We start from the raw sequence: 14790 nt of genomic DNA on the forward strand, positions 1-14790 counted from the left end.
TGAAATTTTGGATGTAAGAAGCTCCCAAAAGTAAGAGGATTTAGCTGTTGAGATACACTAATAGTAGGGTTAACTATTTTTGTTGTTTGTGTATGAGTAGTTTGACGGCTGCGAGTCATCGGGGATTACTCTCAACACACAAGTTCTGCCTTCCTGTTGTTCACTGAGAGACCTAAAAATCACTGGGAAAGTCCAAGTGTTACAATTCCACTAGCATTGAAGTCAGAGGAGGTTCATGTTAAAAGATATTTATAAGTCGCATCTTTTCAGAGGTGAAGGATATGCACCCTATATATTTAATATTGAAGTTGGAGGAGCCTTGGGTTGAAGAATATTCATATTACATTGCCTGAAGTGGCAATGTTCACATCTATCCTATCTATGAATTACCATATGTTAAATTGATGGACATATATTTCGTTTTCCAAATATCTTACCAATGGATCACCTTCATATGTCCTACCGATGGGCATACATTTATATCCTATCAATGGATTATCTTTACTCGTCCTACAAATGGACATGTATTTATAATATACAGATGGACCGTCTTTGTTCATGCAACCGATTGACATACATTCATATCCTATCGATACATCATTTTCATTCGTACTACCGATGAACATGTATGTATATCGAATTGATGGGTGGCCTTCATTTATCCTACCGATAAACAAGTATTTATATCCTACAAATAGCTCAATAAATCTATATCAATGGATTCTAAAATGTTCCACCTATAGATATGCATTTATTTTGTTCAAACATATCTTATTAATTGTTCTTTCTTTTTTATCCTTCCAATGGACAAACATTTACAGTGCAAAATATCCTATTGATGGATTCTCATGTATCCTACCGACATACGAGCTTTTATTTTTCAAAAATTTTATCAGTAGAGTCACATTTGTTGTATCAAATGGACTCACAATCATTTTATCGCCATACTTATATTATGTCGATAGATATATTTGTATTTTTAATAAACACACATCACACTTCAATAATCAGACAAGGATGTTAACATTCATGGATTTTGAAGCAAGAATGTATTCGAATAACCAAGCTAATATTTTATGCACAAAAAATGCAAAAACGATGGTAAAGAGTATCGTACGGGATGCTACCTTTTTCTTTAAGTTATGCTCTTCTTTTTAATATTATCTTGGTGTTTTCGAGAACACCCAAAAGGACGCATCTAATTTTAGCCACATCATATATCATAGGACCCTTCGGGCGGTCCTTAGGGAGTCCTTACCTAATGTTTGGACCCTTTGTATTACATGTTACCTCTTTAGAGTCTTCTTACAAGTTTGAGAATTCATTTGACACTACCATACATTCACAAAACATAGGAACGTCAACTAGTTCAAATTAGCTAGTTTGCGGACGTCAAGGTCTTTCTTTTATTGTTTAGGCTCTAAGCTTTTCTAATTGAGTTCATTATTTTAGTATAGGTCTAGAAACATCATTTTAATAATTTTTCAATAGACTAAGCTCTAGTCTAAGCTATAAAACTTCCAACGTGTTACAATCTCTATTCTCCAAAAGTGTGTTGCAGATCCAACATCCATAGTTCCCTAGAAGGATAGGGAGTAGATGAAAGTCTCTATTATGAAGAAGTACCAGTTGAGATTCTAGACAGGCGAGCTAAAATATTGAGAAACAAGGAAGTTTCTTCTATGAAGGTATTGTAGAGAAACCACTTAGTCAAGGGTGGTTTATGGAAGGCCGATATAAAGTCATGCAATCCTCATCTTTGTCCTTTTACGCTAGCTTGAGGTAATGAGTTTCCTCTTGGTTTTTTATGATTTGAATTCATTTGTCTTTTAGATGTCCCATTATTTCCTTATGTTTAGCATGCTCTGTTTTGAAAGAAACGGACTATATGTTATTGAGTTTCCTTATATTGTAGTGCATTTGAGTATGAGCTGCCTATAGAATCAATGAGATGACTTGATGACATTTTTAGATATGCTTTTTGAGACTGAATTTCATATGAGCATCATGAGATTGTGTTGAGTATGTTTTGAGATGGAGAAGGCAGTTCCTCCTTGAATATGAAAAATCTGAACATGTTTTTATGCACATTGGGTGGTTAGATGTTGAACCTACTCCCTTAAAGTGCATTGAGGATATTTATCTTAGAGATGAAGTTCCTCCTTACTTGTGGTATTTAGATAAGTTGCATGCATGATGGGCTGCTAGTCCTTAGTTTTTTTTTTAGAAACATGCTTAGAATCTCTTGCGAGGATGAATGATCCCAAGGAGAAGATAATGCAGCAACCCATATCTGAAAAAGGGCAAACCACAACTTTCCATGTACTACAACAGCCAAACAACGTTGTTCACCCACGGCTCAAGGAGTGGACCACGAATACTAGTTGTGTCCGTGTTTGGCCTGCCCAGGCTTGACTTGAGGTCTTGAACAACGACCTGACAAAAGAATTGTTGGTCGGACCACTCTCCATGGTTGGGGGCATGTAGTTTGAGACCCCATAAACCATGTTGCTGACCACGAACCACAGATTACTAGGATGGGCTATTTTTCAGACCACGGTACGTCAACTGTGTCCTTAGGTCGTGGCCTGGCGGTTATTTGTAGGGGAAATTGGTTGTTTTTTGGTTTTAATTAAATCACATTGGTGTTGTTTTCCCTATTTCTAGGATGCCTATATAAACATTTTTAACCCCTACATCCCCGCATTGAACTTATTCTCACATCTTAAAAGAAAATCCTCTTAAATATTCTCTCTCTAGAAGTTGGAAGAAGATGGAATAAGAGGAATCTAGGTGAAGGTAAAGTATGCAATTAGCAAGATTTTCATCTAATTATAATCAAGGTATGATATCAATTCATCCATTGATATCTTCCATCCATTGAGTCACCTAGAATTTCTCCAATTTGAGAAGGAATTCCCGAATTCTAGCTATGGTTTCTTCAATTGTTGTGGGTTATGATGATTATGGATCCGATTGAGTTGGTTATGATTTTTTAATATAGAATTAGTATAATCACCTATTTTAAGAATGAAATTACATGTATCAACCCCTATTCCATTCTAACCTAGAATTAATATAATTGGGTTGATGCCTAAAGGTAAAATTTGTGGGTTTATATGTATCCTCATATGATTGGTGAATTATAAGTAGAATTTCTTGAGAATGAATCTTAGACGATGATTAGGAAATATTGGTCTTGAGAATAAAACGTATGATAAGAATTGTTAGTAATTGACGTCATTGTTGTGAAAGGGATACTTCCTACATAAATTGCTAATTATGAATGTGAAAGCCTTTTTCACATGAAAGGATTTCACACCTAAAATTATTCTAGTCTAATATAATGTGTAATTGATGAGGCTAGATTCATTTACCCTTGACCTCCATATGAAAGGATGTAACGTGATTCCCTTACTCCTGAAAATTGAACAAGACATGAATCCCCAAGTTCTCCTTATGATAAATGTACATGGAGGCAAGTACCCATGATTCCTATGAAGTAATGTGCAGGATAGTACACATTATATTATAAATGATGTGGAGGCGAGTAACTGCATCATATGATGAGGTTGTGGAGGCGAGTACCCACAATCTGAACATAAGTAAGGCAAGAGGTGAATACCCATTTGCCTTTATAAGCTAGGCAAAATGGCAAATCTTGTGTATTTAAAAGTAAGCATGAATAATGAGCTATGATGTAATGAATGAATAACTTGGATTGTTCCTAGAGATGCTTTACATGTGGTAAGATTCATTAGAGGCGGATGTCCCAAGTCTTGACTAAGTATGGGTAAGGTTGTTGGCGAAATACTCCTTTCTTATTTTGATGTTTATTTATGTGCGCCGATTATGCTTATGGTTTGTATTGACTATCAATATTTTTTATGTTTTTTATGGTAGCTATTATATTTGTTACTTGCTAACACATACTTTGCCTACATTCTTATCAAATGTAGGGTCCGCGACATTGACACTCATTCTTGTGGCTAGGATAATAGTACCTCATGAAAGTGAAGATTGGAGTGTCCTCATTGGATTAGAGGATGTCATGACCACTTTATTTTATGTCTTTCTTTTAAGTCATGGATTATTTCATGAGTTATGTACCTAAATTATAATTATGATATTTAGATGGTTTGAGGCAATGATGTTAGACTTCCTCTACGTTTTATAAAGAATTTGACTGTATTAATAAGTTTAAAATTATCTCTCATTTCTGTTACTTTATGTTATTTTATGCTAAATTACTAGTATGAGCCGTCCCGGGGTTTCATACGGCTTGTTACATCTGTAGGTGTAACACTCTGAATGTCTATGACTTTAACTAGAGCATAAGATGTTGATATAAGAATAGTAACACAGTCATAAGACCTAAAATAATGTTAATAAATCATTTAGGAAGTGTTGGAGTAAACATAAAAAAACTTATGTGACGTCCGAAGCTAGTCTAGTTTAACTAGTGAAACATCCTTAGGTTTCAAGAAGGTTTAGAGGCGTTGTATGAGGTCTAAATCTTGTAAAATTACTTTAAATAGGTAAAACATAGTATATATAATGAATACGTCCAGGTTGGACCCCTCAAGGATCACCCTACGGGTCCACGAGAGGACCCCAAACTTGTCTTGATAAGCTGCCAAGGAAGCAACCAAATTACACATAGGAGAAACAAGTCCGCGTCACGGACTTGGATGGCCCTTGGTAAAATTTCAAATCTGCATTGCGAGGACTTTGCGGACTCCACTATCTGGAAAAATAATTTAGAAAATCATGCGGGAGCAGCTCCGTGTCGCGGACTTGTTCCCCGACGAAAATCTGAAATTTGGAATTCAAGTTTGACTTCATTAAAGGTCCAACATAAGTTAGGGGTGTTTTTGGTATTTCATCGGAGATCTATATATTGATTTCAAATCAGTTTTTCTCACATTTTAACTCACTCAAATTATATCCCCAAAATCAAAACTCAAAAGTTCTCACCCCTCTTTATTTTCTCTCCCTATTCAACCTCCATTGAAGAAAGAACAAAGCTTGAAGAAGAAGACCGATTTCTCTAGGATTTCACTTGAGTTTCATTGAATAGTCTCTCCATTCAATCGCACAAAAAATTCTAAATTTGGTCTCTTAGTCTCACCATTCTTGATGGAGGGAAAAATCTTTCGTATGATTCCTATAAGAATTACTCCCAAGAAGTCATAGATTCCCTAGGTAATTTTTTCATTAAGTGTTTTTCCTCCCCCATGAGAGAAAAGGGAAATAAACGAAGTCGGATTGACTCTAAAGAGATATATTTAATAGACAACAGTCCACACATCCACAAATTTGCGAATATCATCCTAAGGGTCCTCGTGAGAAAGTCCCCCAAATAGACATTTAATTTGTAACAGCTGCAACATAGTGTTGGTCACATGAAACACTTCATTTCCCATAGTTTGAGGAAATAAAATACCACCCGCAACTCCAAGCTGCAATATATTAATATCATGATGTTTTGATAGTTATTGTTTTTCCCAATTCGACTAGCATTTCTCCTGTTCAAACTCATTTCTTCACCAAGATAATAAAAACAACAAACACACTAATAACATAATTCTACTAAAATAGAGTTATTTCACAAAATCACACCAATAAAGAAATTCTAGATACCACTTCCTAGCAGCGGCACCATTTGTGATAACGCTCAACAAAACTTCTTCCAATGCATAGTGTAGGCGATATAGACTTAACAAAGAGTTGGGATCAATCCCATAGGGAGTGATACGCTAGATATTCAATTATGAAATAAAGACGTGTTCTTAGCACTTGTAGGAGTAAGTAACTACGCAATATGTTCTAAATCACTATGTTTTAGGGATTCATATCCAATGGGGGATTCACTAAACAATTTCTTACAAAGAACAATCAAAAAAAGAAATTGAACTATGAGATAAGGAACCTTAGAAAAGTGAGTAATCGAATGATAATTTCACTAAATTGGTGGTTATTAATATCTTAAATTTGTTGAATTATAACGTGTAGGCTAGGTTTTAACAAGGACACTCATTTCTCAATCAACTATCATTTTAATTTGCGCACCAGTTCTTCTGAACCTTGATATGCTTCACATGACAAACCAACCAAAAAGCTTGATTAAACCCACTTTCTAAAGCTAGATAGTAAACATGCAGTCAAACCCGTTTTCTCAAGTTTGGTTGTATAGATGCAAATCAATATAATCATTAATGGTTTATTCAACTCTAAACCTCTTTCTCAAGCAAGCATTGAGCACTAATCTAGAACTGAATTTACAAATTCAATGCATCAAATAAAAATATAAATGAACAATTCAACCCACTTTATATCAAAAATAAAATCAGCAATTAAGAACACTCATAAGCTAATGAATGAATTCCACTACATGGTCACACCTCTAACAAAAGGGATTTCAACCAAGCATAATAAAGAGTAAGAAATCCTTAACAAAGAGAATATAAATTTAAATTAGTTACAAATTTCAATAATCAAATCCCAAGTTAGTACTAGAATGAAAAATCCTCAAAATAAAGATCCAAAATCCCTCTACAGTGTTCAATAAAGTAAGAATGTGTAAAAATCTCTCAAATTGTCTAACTCTCTAAAATTCTTTTCAAAAATTCATTTATACCCTTCAAAAAACATTCCAATAATCTCAACACAGAGCCCAATTGATGCAGTATGTTGGGATCGTCAAACAGCTTGGCGATCCGCTGAGCTACACAAGATCTCGCCTTTTGATTTGGCTCGTGAGTCTAATCTTTCTACAAATTTAGGTTATATGGATCATTATATTCAATCCTTTTTGTGCATCACCGACCTCTCTCTGTGCTTGTTGAGTTGGTTTAGTCCATGGGATGCCACATAGGAAGGTTTGATGATCTCGAGTCTCACTCGTAGTGATGTCGAGTAGATTTTGCGCACTCCAACTTCTATTATCTTCAACTTTTCCATATATGAAGGTTTGGCGAGCATGAGGCTCACTCAGCGCGTCACCGTGTAGTTTTTGCGTAGTCAAACTTCTCTCTTCTTTAACTTTTCCATCTTTTCGCTTTTGTAGTATCCTTGCCCTGTTATAAGGTCTTTAAGCTTCACAAAAGCATACTAATATTAGTAATAAATACATCATATTCATTAACGACACTAATTCCGAAAATAACAAGCCCTAAATGATAAATTCCAGATACATCACCTATCATCTATCAGTAGTTGAGCATTTAATCCAATTAGAAGTACACGTCTTTCACAAATACAAGACAAGTTATTGCCACCTTAGAGCACCCAAAGTTGGAACATAGAGTACTTGACCCCGAAGGGTCTTATAGAAGCCCTTAGCATTCATCATCGCATAAAGACATTGAAGAATACGGAATAATAAAAACCTTTTGAAATAGAAGTGAACTTCTTTAATATAAGAAAATAGGATCTAGACATAGTCTCATTCATCATCTAAACATAAGAGTACAAACCTAGGTATCAAGCCTTTTACATCAATAATATAAAAAAGTAGGAAATACGATATAGTCTTAGAACATAGTGCAACTAGAATCAAGCATAAATGGTTCTCGAACTTGAGGACTCACCAAGCAAGGGAATAGTCAATCCAACGTTCTTAAGAAATGACAATTATCCACGACCAGAATTTGCATTCATAGTAAAGTATAAAATATGGTTTAGTACAATCTATATGCACTATATGTACGAAAACCATGCAATTAAAACCATTAAAGCATTCACAAAAGGGACTTTTAGTTGGAAACATGTTAATTCAAATTAGTCCATAATGCATAGTTAAGGAATATACAATCAATCCATACCGAAGCGACATTCATAATCATAAGCACATTATATAAAGTCATATTCTATACCTTAAATGCTTGAGTTCAATTAACATTACATCATAGGACATCACTCACAACCCCCTTTCAAGCCCAGTAGTGCAATGTACATTACAAAGTGCCATACCCGCATATGTACTATCTAAACGATCAAGAGCTCATAAGCATAGTCACATAATTAATTAGTCATTATAATAAGTAAATCATGACATTATTTATAAATAACCATGCAAACCAATCATGAAATTATTCACAAATAACCATGCATGGAGAACTCACCTTAGAACCACTCTTAAGACCCAATTGTTCCATACATAAGTAACGTTCCATACCATCACCTACACTAAATAGTATCCCTCGAGAAGCCTTGTTATAGTTCATGTTCTTATATTATTTCACATTTAAAGAATTCAGTAAACTTTGCCATAACCGAAGAAGACCATGTGATCTACATGGAATCTAGTGTCTACTTCCTACACCGAAAAGAGAGTGTCCTACTTGCCATGTTAGGAGATACATTAATGATAGGATCCACTAGCTAAGAGTCCTATGAGGGTGTGTAGTTATGAGATATGGAGATTTCTACTAGAAACCTTGCACTTACTAACGTGTGGGTTTCAATCTCATGAGACAACATAGTGGGAACCTCTGTTCCTTTATGAAGGAACAAATCATACTTTCATATCCACTAGGTACTAATCTCAAATTCCCTTTTTAGGTAATCGATAGTCTATACTTATGCATTGGTTCATCAGGAATACCTTAATGACTTAATCTATCAGATATCATATAGGTCAAAGGTTTGAAGATGAGAATAACCTTTCATCATAGAACCAACATCATGTGAGAACTCATCTTTCATATCATAGTCATATAGTGCTCATGAGAATTACCTTAAACTTAATATAACAACACATTCATGATCATCTAACAATATTCATGTTCATATCATAATATGCGTAGCCATATGATAGAATATTTGGTAATACATAGGGTTATAGGAAAGAGGAAACCATAATTCAACTCCACAATATATAATCAAGTAATCATCTATATTACAATTGAACAAACAATTCAATACAATAATACACATCACCTTGAAAACCCTTACTCATAAACTTCAAAGATTTCCTTCAATAGTGTAACCCTAATTCCTTGTAATTAATTCATAATGTAGACCAATACCATAATACAATTAATTAATTATAAAACAACAACTTTGATAATCATCTCTCAATCATCATCAACCACAAGCTATGGTTTAAAACATGGAAAAGAGTGAAGGTTCATGGGTCTTGGGGAATTTCATTTAAAAAAAATATTATTACTTGAATTCATCTATAAACATACATAAATGATCATAATTAATCAATTTAGATCATAGAAATCATGTTTAGAAAGAGATTCATGTGTTTGAGTAAAAACCTAGAAATTGGAGATTTTGATAACTTTGAAGGGCCTCTTGGGAAAAAGATCCCAAGAGTGAAGAGCAACCATACCTAATTTAATATTAACCATGAAATTTGGTTGAAAACATTGAATTTTGAACCCTATGTTGAAGCTTGAATGTTCATCAATGGAGGAACTTATTAAGAGAGAGAGAGAGAGAGAGTTTAGAGAGAAGTGAGATTTTAATTTCAGTTTGGGTGTTTGTGCTTTGGTTTGGGAATTGGATGTAAAAAGACTTAATACTATTTATATTAAACATTTGAAATACCAAAAAACAACTCCACATTAATTGAACCTAAAAATAAAATCCAAACTTAACCCTCGTTTTGTTAACCCCGTCAAGGCTTTAAGTCACACAAACCTTTACAGACCGTGAAGAGCACCATGAGTCATGGTGGTGCTTGTGAAGGGTGAGGAAGTGTTTTACCTTTAAGGTCCATCACCCCTTTAGCTTAGAACTCCTCCCTTGTACTTGACTCCATAAACACCTAGTTAGGTATAAATATATATTTTTATCATCTCTATGAGTTTTAGTCCTTAAATGTCACTCAAAAACATACTACAACACCTATCCCCACTAGTTTAGGTTACTAGTTTTTAGGACGACAAGGTCATTTCTTAACCTTTTAGTCACTAAAATTTCAAACTAAGTTAGTTACATTATCAACATTATTTTGAACTCTAATGTTATTAAACATCATGTAAGGGTCTAACTTAAGTAATTAGATTTTCTAAGTGTTACACAATTATAGGCTACCTCTAAATTATATATGAAGTCTAGGCATTAGCCTATCCACCGTTGTACCCACATTTGAGTTTATATAATCATAAGCCTCTGTATTGTCTTAGGTCAGCATAACCTGAGATAAACTCGGAATGTGGCTTCGAATTTTGCATCAGTCACTTTCTCGGCCAAAGGATTAAGTAGAACATGAGGAACCTCAGGCACCACTTTGTATTTCACCACATTCCTTCTCACATATTATTTTCAGGAGGTCATATTATGAAAGACTTGAACACTATCATGAGAAGGATCTTTATACAAATTGGATCGATAACATGAATTTAAAGTGATAAAAAAATAAAGTTTCCTAAATGTGTTGTGGTGTCATATTCATAAATGTACTCATAAAGGTGGAGCGATTTACACTTATGAATAAGTCTCTACTCAACACGGCTTGTCAGACTTCTTAGAACCTTCAACTATACCCTTGTGCATTGAATACAATGTTTTTCATGACTCAAAGTACACCCTAGACGTGACATATAATATAAGACCCTTGAGAGGCGCTGCACAAGCCACTTAACATGTTTGTACAGAACATAATAGAGAAATGGAAGAAATTTCACGAAGTAAAGAGTCAGGGATTTAAGTAGAAGTCTATCAATTTATGAAATAGGGAAAAAATATAGTGACATGATCCTCGAAATATAAGGATTCACTAAGTCTTTGAATATACACAGTAATGCATTAGCCCCAAACGGAGGGAGAGAAATCATAAAGCCTAACATTAGTGTAATAATGTAGGCACAAATATGTGTTAGTACTAGGGTGTTCTAAGTTTAAATGATATGCATGAAAACATAAAACATGATCATAAAGAGAAATAATTGAAAACATGAAATGCATGACCAAGCTAACATGGTAAAAACCTTTAGAGGAGAATCATAGATCATGAACATGGTAAATACATCTTAAAAACAAAAGTAAAGCTTAATAAAGCATTTGAGAGTAATTTAGTTTTTTGTGGGATATCAGCTTTAACTAATATAGACCATGTGAATTATACATGGATTTTATAGTGACTCTTACATTGACAAGGGAGATTATATGTTCAAAAGTAGAATTAAGTATCATGCCATATGCTATATATAGATACATTTGCTGGGATTTTGATAGGAAAACCTGTGCGGGCACATAGTTTTGGGCTCGAAGTTTCTACTAAAGAATGCCCTATTTGAGCCTCCACCTCAAAGTCATCTTGATGCTATGTTAAATCCCTAATAGAATATTCATAAATATATAAATATCTTTATCCATGAAAAATCACAATTAAGTTTCTCATTTAAGAAAAAACATTCTAGAAAACCTTGATAAATATTGAATCAAGTATAAGTGAAAAAGTCTTTCGCAAAACCAGGATTCCTGATCTGTGAGAAAATATTTCACAATTTCATTGAATAAAATATTACATAAACCTAGATCATTATACAATCATTTTCATGAATCATACATAAGTTCATAAAACATATTCATAGTTTCATAGTTTAATCATAAATTCATGCAAATTAGGTTTCATAGTAAAAATAATGTTAAATGAATTTGTTTATATGGAATAAATTGTAAAATGTCATAATATGATAAAAAAAACAAACAATTTATTCTACAAAAATAGAATTGATAATGAATTGAAGGAAAACCTACCCAATTGAATTGAATTTTATTTGAGAAATGTAGAAACCTTATGGACCAATTGGTGAATGGAACCTACTGATGAAGCCCTACATAAATTGAATATGAAAGTCTAGAATTAGTGTTCAAACAGAAGGTTTGAATTCAAATTGTTGTTAATTATGAGTAAGTTATGATGTTGTATTGGAGTGTGCTTTGTATTAGAATTGATAGGGTGGTATGATGTTTAATTGAAATGTCTTGACTATGATTTATGAGGTGTTTGATTACGATGTAAATGTTATAAGGATGGTGAATGATTTACACTGTGCCTTATCATGATATGAAAATGTTAACTTCACCTTTATGAATTGTAAATAAAGGAAAATACTTATGCAATTATTATAGATCTATCATAATGATGATGTTATACAAGGGTTAGATCCTATGACCTACAATAAGTTATGATTATTGATAAAGACATTAAAGACATTTAAAAAGGGACTCTAGCTTAGCACCGAATAAACTAGAGTGAAGAGTGTCCCTTCCAACATAGGGAAGGTACAATCACTAATGAACTCTTGATATTTGATACTACAATGCATGTAGCATAAAGAGGGTCCCTATTATATTTCTTAATTCTCGAATTATGTTGCCCCCATAGGAATACTAGCTAGTGGATTTACGTAGTTGCTATGTTCATGTTTTGGCATTACCTTGGCAAGTAGTCCGCCTTCTTTCGGTGTACGGTTCCATGACATTGGATTTCACATTAGCTCATGTGGTCAATGTCGTTAGGGCAAGATGTTCCCAAAAGGTAAATTGAACTAAAGGATTGAACTCTTACTAAGATGACCTAACGGGTTTAGCTTACTCTAGGTAGGGGTATAAGACTCCACCTAAACATTGCACTAGTTATCCTTTAAGGAAGTCGTAGGATGATGTTCTTATGTATGAATATGATTATCATGCTATATGAGATCTATATGATGAACTTGCACATTGTTGATACTATTTTTTCATTGGTGTCACTTATGAATATGTGTTGGTCTATAATGTTAAAGTTTGATGCTATGTACTCTTAAATGTTATAATATGTAAAGTAGGAAGTTAGTCATGATTCTTGTTGAGTTACTTGATTAAGTAAGGTTATGGGACTTTGCTTGGTCATTGCACTTTTTGACATGATAGGGGTTCATATGTAATTGTCTTTCTTTGGTTTCTTTTTGAAATGATCTATGATTCATATTTGTTACAATTTGAGTTGATGATAGAGTTATTTGGCTATGTATTTAACTATATGTTCTGCATGTTCACTTGACTAGACTTAATGTTGTTGTTCTTGTGATGTACATGCCTATGACTTAATGAACATGTCCTATTGGTTGGTATGGTCTTGTTGAATATGCATAAGTGTTTCCAAAGTAAATTGCATATCTTTATGAAATGTCCCTTTTATTAGCATGCTTTCAATGTATGTGTGTATATGGAATCTCGGTATTAAACCCTACCAGATGAGGGATCCCCACTTGTCTGAGGTAGCGTCATTCTTTTAGCCTTCTTGTGGAATACCACTAGCTAGTACTATGAAGGCACATATTTTAGGGATAAGTAGATTTCTTATAAGTAGTACATCTCATCTCACGAAGAGTACCCATCTCAAGAAATTTCTTTTGGATATATCTCTACTCACAGAGTGTATCCACCCTTACTTAAATCCTCTCGATGTAAGCATTAATTGCCACACAATTTTTAGACTTCCATTACATTCATTAACAATAGGTTAAGGGATTTCTAACAAGTAATATATCTCAACTCTTGAAGATTACCCATACCAAACTATCATTCATTCATTGTAAAAATCTTCGAAATTTTGAGGTATTACTAGACACTAAATCTCTACTGATTAAGAGTGTCCACCCCAAATCCACCATTTAATTTATTAGAGTTCTAATGAGAAAACCTTTCAATAGATTCACATTCATTACATTTTCATTAGCATCATTTATTCATTAATTGTGTGTGTTTATGTAATAAAGCCATTTACATAACCACCATCAGTCATAACATTGTCTTCTACACATGATCATACTACATCCATCATACCCACACACAATACTTCACATTCACATTATACAAGATCTCTCTCTCTCTTTCTCTCTCTCTCTCTCTCTCTCTCACACACACACACACGCACACGCGCGCACACATATCCCTCACCTTATACATTCATTTAAGCCATGACACCTTAATACGAGTCACCTTACTTCACATTATACCTTCATATGTTCCACAACATGATACCACGACAATTCACATAATGATGCTGACAAGGCTATAATCATAACAGATACAACAAATAGGTACCGCCACCATAAGTGGACTATATCACACTAGATAAATTCAATTATCAAGTATAATTATTAAAGGAACTAGGTCAACATACCCTCTTCCAATATCCATAAACACAAATTAATCCTCCATAAATTCACAATACAATAACATGTATAACCATAGAAATCAGCAATACAACATAAACTATATCCAATTCTATCAACATTAGGTCATAAGCTACAAACCCAATTCATAATTAAAATTTAGGAATTTCGTGAAGATCAAGGGTTTGCGGATATTTTCATTGGAAACAGCACTTTAAAATCCTTAATATCATATGTAATCATTTAAATTTTATTCATGCAAGAACCCTTGAGTTAGAGTAGAAATTAGACTTTTTCATAAACTTTTAAATCTTTGAAAAGCCTTTGGAATTGGCTCAAGAGTATAATCTAACTCTAGATAAAGAATTAACATCCTAAGTATAGAGAAGCTCACGAAATTGTAGAAAACATCAATGGAAATCTTCAATCCTAGCTCCTATTTTTAGAGAACTTTTGAAGTTGGGGTTTTGATTTAGAAGAATGAAATCTTATTCTAGGTTTAAATGTTATAACTAAATTAATATACGCTAAATAACCCAAAATAACCATCCACCATTTAATTAGAATTTGGGCAGAATTTAAAAATTCAACCATGACTTGGCCGACAATCTGTTGAATTGTAGGCCTTATTGACGACCACCCATTAACGGACCGTCAATGGATT

At 33.7% G+C, this 14790-nt stretch overlaps 1 long non-coding RNA gene across 2 annotated transcripts; it reads left to right on the top strand.

The window, feature by feature from the left end:
* Positions 1–2711: 2711 nt before the first annotated feature.
* Positions 2712–4209, top strand: LOC109121129 (uncharacterized). 2 transcript variants are annotated; one of them, XR_002028521.1, is made up of 2 exons: positions 2712–2799; positions 3960–4209. It is a non-coding gene; the product is annotated as an uncharacterized lncRNA (long non-coding RNA). The 2 variants fall into 2 exon arrangements; XR_002028520.2 differs by having other exon boundaries at positions 2724–2843.
* Positions 4210–14790: the final 10581 nt, after the last annotated feature.

The sequence above is a fragment of the Solanum lycopersicum genome, chromosome 9 (assembly GCF_036512215.1).
Source record: "Solanum lycopersicum chromosome 9, SLM_r2.1".
In the NCBI taxonomy this organism is placed as follows: domain Eukaryota; kingdom Viridiplantae; phylum Streptophyta; class Magnoliopsida; order Solanales; family Solanaceae; genus Solanum; species Solanum lycopersicum.